The sequence below is a fragment of the Schistocerca gregaria genome, unplaced genomic scaffold, assembly GCF_023897955.1.
Source record: "Schistocerca gregaria isolate iqSchGreg1 unplaced genomic scaffold, iqSchGreg1.2 ptg000746l, whole genome shotgun sequence".
Lineage (NCBI taxonomy): Eukaryota > Metazoa > Arthropoda > Insecta > Orthoptera > Acrididae > Schistocerca > Schistocerca gregaria.
Window position 1 is genome coordinate 1858 of NW_026062122.1, and position 5643 is coordinate 7500.

The window sequence follows — 5643 nt, forward strand, 5'->3', positions numbered from 1 at the left end:
TTGGTCCGTGTTTCAAGACGGGTCGTAGAAATTGTCCAAAGCTGAAGCGCCGCTGACGGGAGCGATTATTCCGCCCGAGAGCATCCCGAGCCAACAGCGGCGCGGGTCCGGGGCCGGGCCAGGTAGGTCCGTCATCCGGGAGAACCGCGCGCGCTTGCCGGGAGCCCGAGCGCCCAAAGGGGCGAATCGACTCCTCCAGATATACCGCCGAGCAGCCAGCCAGGACACCGGGGCTCTGCCCAACAGACGCGAACCGAGGCCCGCGGAAAGGACAGGCTGCGCACCCGGGCCGTAGGCCGGCACCCAGCGGGTCGCGACGTCCTACTAGGGGAGAAGTGCGGCCCACCGCACACCGAACGGCCCCACCACCCCGCGGCGAGTGGAAAGGCAACCGGACACGACCCCAGCCGCGGATTGCTCCGCGCGGGCGGCCGGCCCCATCTGCCGAGGGCGGGGGCCCAGTGGCCGGATGGGCGTGAATCTCACCCGTTCGACCTTTCGGACTTCTCACGTTTACCCCAGAACGGTTTCACGTACTTTTGAACTCTCCTCTTCAAAGTTCTTTTCAACTTTCCCTCACGGTACTTGTTCGCTATCGGTCTCGTGGTCATATTTAGTCTCAGATGGAGTTTACCCACCCACTTGGAGCTGCACTCTCAAGCAAACCCGACTCGAAGGAGAGGTCCCGCCGACGCTCGCACCGGCCGCTACGGGCCTTGGCACCCTCTACGGGCCGTGCCACATTCAAGTTGGACTTGGGCTCGGCGCGAGGCGTCGGGGTAGTGATCCCTCCCAAAACACCACACTGCCACGACAGGCGGCAGCCTGCGGGGTTCGGTGCTGGACTCTTCCCTGTTCGCTCGCCGCTTCTGGGGGAATCCTTGTTAGTTTTCTTTTCCTCCGCTTAGTAATATGCTTAAATTCAGCGGGTAGTCTCGCCTGCTCTGAGGTCGTTGTACGAGGTGTCGCACGCCACACCGCCAGCCGGCTGTGCACGCTACCGAGAATAGTACCGGTATGCGAACCGCCAGGCGACGGGCGCGCATCGCACGTTTTAAGGAGACGCGGGCCGGCCACACAGGCGACCACGACACTCCCACGTCTCCGAAGCGGGGACAAAACGCCGCGCGCTTCAGTATACGTAGCCGACCCCTCAGCCAGACGTGGCCCGGGAACGGAATCCATGGACCGCAATGTGCGTTCGAAACGTCGATGTTCATGTGTCCTGCAGTTCACATGTCGACGCGCAATTTGCTGCGTTCTTCATCGACCCACGAGCCGAGTGATCCACCGTCCTGGGTGATCTTTTCCTTTTCAGTCTCCCACTGTCTCTTTCAAGACAGTAGCATTTGCGGGACTGAGGCGTCTGACGGCCCCTGTTCCACTATTTTTTTTTGTGTCCAACGGCCTCACAGCCGATGGGCGTCGTACGGCTCCACACCGGAGCGGACAGGCACTCGGGCGAACGTCATTCAAAACCGGCGCCAGGCGCCAGGTACCGCAGGCCAGCCGCTCCAGAGCTTCAGCGCTCGTACCACACAACAACAACACTTCCGCTAGTTTTGAGAGGCACGCGTGGTTCCGCACGCGGCGCACGGCCACTGCCGTACAGGTAGCGTGTTGCGCGACACGACACGCACATCGAAAGACATGCAGTCTAGTCGGTAATGATCCTTCCGCAGGTTCACCTACGGAAACCTTGTTACGACTTTTACTTCCTCTAAATGATCAAGTTTGGTCATCTTTCCGGTAGCATCGGCAACGACAGAGTCGATGCCGCGTACCAGTCCGAAGACCTCACTAAATCATTCAATCGGTAGTAGCGACGGGCGGTGTGTACAAAGGGCAGGGACGTAATCAACGCGAGCTTATGACTCGCGCTTACTGGGAATTCCTCGTTCATGGGGAACAATTGCAAGCCCCAATCCCTAGCACGAAGGAGGTTCAGCGGGTTACCCCGACCTTTCGGCCTAGGAAGACACGCTGATTCCTTCAGTGTAGCGCGCGTGCGGCCCAGAACATCTAAGGGCATCACAGACCTGTTATTGCTCAATCTCGTGCGGCTAGAAGCCGCCTGTCCCTCTAAGAAGAAAAGTAATCGCTGACAGCACGAAGGATGTCACGCGACTAGTTAGCAGGCTAGAGTCTCGTTCGTTATCGGAATTAACCAGACAAATCGCTCCACCAACTAAGAACGGCCATGCACCACCACCCACCGAATCAAGAAAGAGCTATCAATCTGTCAATCCTTCCGGTGTCCGGGCCTGGTGAGGTTTCCCGTGTTGAGTCAAATTAAGCCGCAGGCTCCACTCCTGGTGGTGCCCTTCCGTCAATTCCTTTAAGTTTCAGCTTTGCAACCATACTTCCCCCGGAACCCAAAAGCTTTGGTTTCCCGGAGGCTGCCCGCCGAGTCATCGGAGGAACTGCGGCGGATCGCTGGCTGGCATCGTTTATGGTTAGAACTAGGGCGGTATCTGATCGCCTTCGAACCTCTAACTTTCGTTCTTGATTAATGAAAACATACTTGGCAAATGCTTTCGCTTCTGTTCGTCTTGCGACGATCCAAGAATTTCACCTCTAACGTCGCAATACGAATGCCCCCGCCTGTCCCTATTAATCATTACCTCGGGTTCCGAAAACCAACAAAATAGAACCGAGGTCCTATTCCATTATTCCATGCACACAGTATTCAGGCGGGCTTGCCTGCTTTAAGCACTCTAATTTGTTCAAAGTAAACGTGCCGGCCCACCGAGACACTCAACAAAGAGCACCCTGGTAGGATTTAAACGGGGTCCGCCTCGGGACGCGAAAGCACCCCTTCGGCTCGCCCCACCGGCAGGACGTCCCACGATACATGCCAGTTAAACACCGACGGGCGGTGAACCAACAGCGTGGGACACAAATCCAACTACGAGCTTTTTAACCGCAACAACTTTAATATACGCTATTGGAGCTGGAATTACCGCGGCTGCTGGCACCAGACTTGCCCTCCAATAGATACTCGTTAAAGGATTTAAAGTGTACTCATTCCGATTACGGGGCCTCGGATGAGTCCCGTATCGTTATTTTTCGTCACTACCTCCCCGTGCCGGGAGTGGGTAATTTGCGCGCCTGCTGCCTTCCTTGGATGTGGTAGCCGTTTCTCAGGCTCCCTCTCCGGAATCGAACCCTGATTCCCCGTTACCCGTTACAACCATGGTAGGCGCAGAACCTACCATCGACAGTTGATAAGGCAGACATTTGAAAGATGCGTCGCCGGTACGAGGACCGTGCGATCAGCCCAAAGTTATTCAGAGTCACCAAGGCAAACGGACCAGACAAGCCAATCCGATTGGTTTTGATCTAATAAAAGCGTCCCTTCCATCTCTGGTCGGGACTCTGTTTGCATGTATTAGCTCTAGAATTACCACAGTTATCCAAGTAACGTGGGTACGATCTAAGGAACCATAACTGATTTAATGAGCCATTCGCGGTTTCACCTTAATGCGGCTTGTACTGAGACATGCATGGCTTAATCTTTGAGACAAGCATATGACTACTGGCAGGATCAACCAGGGAGCTGCGTCAACTAGAGCTGAGCAGCCGGCCGCCCGGGAGTGTGTCCCGGGGGCCCGCGCGAACACGCAAGCGTCCGCTCAATTATTCTGCAAACAGGAGGAGGCCGAGCTCCCCTGCACGATACACCTCGAAACCCTCTCAGGTCCCGGCGGCGCGCAGCGCCGTCCTAGGTACTTGGTCGGTTTCGAGAGAGGCGCAATCGCCCGGAGTTAGGCGAGTAGACGGTTTTAGTGCGAACACCCTTGCTCCCAACTGAGCTTGCCGCTGCCGACAGAGGCCCGGGAGCGTGCTGTCGTGGCATTGCCGGCGGGAGACAACACGCGCCACCTATGGTGACCGGCAGCTCCAACGCCAGCGCCACACAAGGGCAAAGCCCCACTTGGGTGCAGAAGCGAACTCTCCCAGCACAGCGCACGCGCCAACACGTCCGCACAACTGCGATACAAACCACCTGCGAGAACCGCTGGGGCGACCGAGCAGCAGACGGCGTCGCGGCGCCGAGTGCCAGGCGGCGGCGCATCCTCAACGCACACAGTCCTCAATCAGACCAGCACACTGCAGATGTCCACCGCGCTTCGCACCGGGCTCGGCTGAACCAACTTTGGCCGCCAGGCGCCGTGTGCAGGGTGCGCCGCAGCGTAGCTGCGCCGCCTGCCGGGCCCGTCGGCTGGCGCTCCTGCCACTCGGCGCCCCCCACCAGCCGCCTGTTGCGCGTGCGCCCACGCAGCGCGCGGCCAACACGCCGGGCGGCCCCCTTCACCGGCCGGGAACAGTCCCACCAAGCCACCGCCGCGTATCGCTTCATACCCACATGGGCCTAGTCACGCGTGTGGATGTGGCGGGTACCGCTGAAACAACCGGTTAATAGCTGTACCGATCGTCGCCATCACAGATTCACCTCCAGCGTGAACAACCGCTCAACAACGGATTTCCAGTTCATTTGCGTATCTTGGGCAGTAAACGTAGATGTCCACCTACATTTGCGAATTCAACAATTCTTGCATGCCAGGATGTCATGTGTCACGACACGCTACATCAGACCACATACACACTGCGACATGTGCAGAAGAGAACACGTGGAAGGTGGCCCGCGCACGTATGCGATGTACCTTCCGCGATCCACTGTCAACCGGCATCTGCGGCATGTCCCAGATATGGAACGCGGTCCACCAGGGTAGCACTTTGTGTGAGGCAATACGACAAAGTCGGAATACACGCGTCACTACATCAGACGGCTCACGCTGACCTGACCTGACCTGACTCACCGCACCACCACCCCCAGCGACCCAGGGTGACATACAATGCGTTCGTACGTTCCTCCCACACGCCTCTACGGCGTACCACAGTGCAACCTAGCTGTTATTGGGAGACGAGACAAGTAGCATCAAGCACAACATATGGAAATTGAGATTCGACACCGTTGGGCACAGCCAGCGTACGGTCACACGTATCACACTACTTCACTCTGTACGTAACGACCGATGATCGGTACAGCGTGTGGGTTACGCGTACGACATCAGCGGACAATGGACACAGACCATACCACGACGTACACTGAGGGCGTCGACATCTGAATGCAACTGAACAGCTGCGAGGCTCATTTAACACTCAAACGCCAGACCGACCAGCTTGAGAGGACAGAGACACAAAGAGGGGGACAGAGGGGGACAGAGGGGGGGGAGGGGGGGGGTCGGCGATATAGTCCTATTGCAGTACAATTGACAGTGGATAGCAGGAATATGTGGAAAGTAAGCAACACTCGCAAGACATCTACATGAGGATAACAACGACACCAGAGATTCCGAGCAGTGAACTATGTTAGGCAAAGGGACAACGTGGGTTAGGTTAAGGGACAACGTGGGTTAGGTTAAGGGACAACGTGGGTTAGGTTAAGGGACAACGTGGGTTAGGTTAAGGGACAACGTGGGTTAGGTTAAGGGACAACGTGGGTTAGGTTAAGGGACAACGTGGGTTAGGTTAAGGGACAACGTGGGTTAGGTTAAGGGACAACGTGGGTTAGGTTAAGGGACAACGTGGGTTAGGTTAAGGGACAACGTGGGTTAGGTTAAGGGACAACGTGGGTTA

The 5643-nt window shown here is 57.0% G+C and overlaps 2 non-coding genes across 2 annotated transcripts; both read right to left on the reverse strand.

The window, feature by feature from the left end:
- Positions 1 to 1147: 1147 nt before the first annotated feature.
- On the reverse strand, positions 1148 to 1302 carry LOC126320781 (5.8S ribosomal RNA). The gene has a single exon (XR_007558249.1). It is a non-coding gene; the product is annotated as a 5.8S ribosomal RNA (ribosomal RNA).
- Positions 1303 to 1665: 363 nt separating this feature from the next.
- LOC126320782 (small subunit ribosomal RNA) lies at positions 1666 to 3558 on the reverse strand. The gene has a single exon (XR_007558250.1). It is a non-coding gene; the product is annotated as a small subunit ribosomal RNA (ribosomal RNA).
- Positions 3559 to 5643: the final 2085 nt, after the last annotated feature.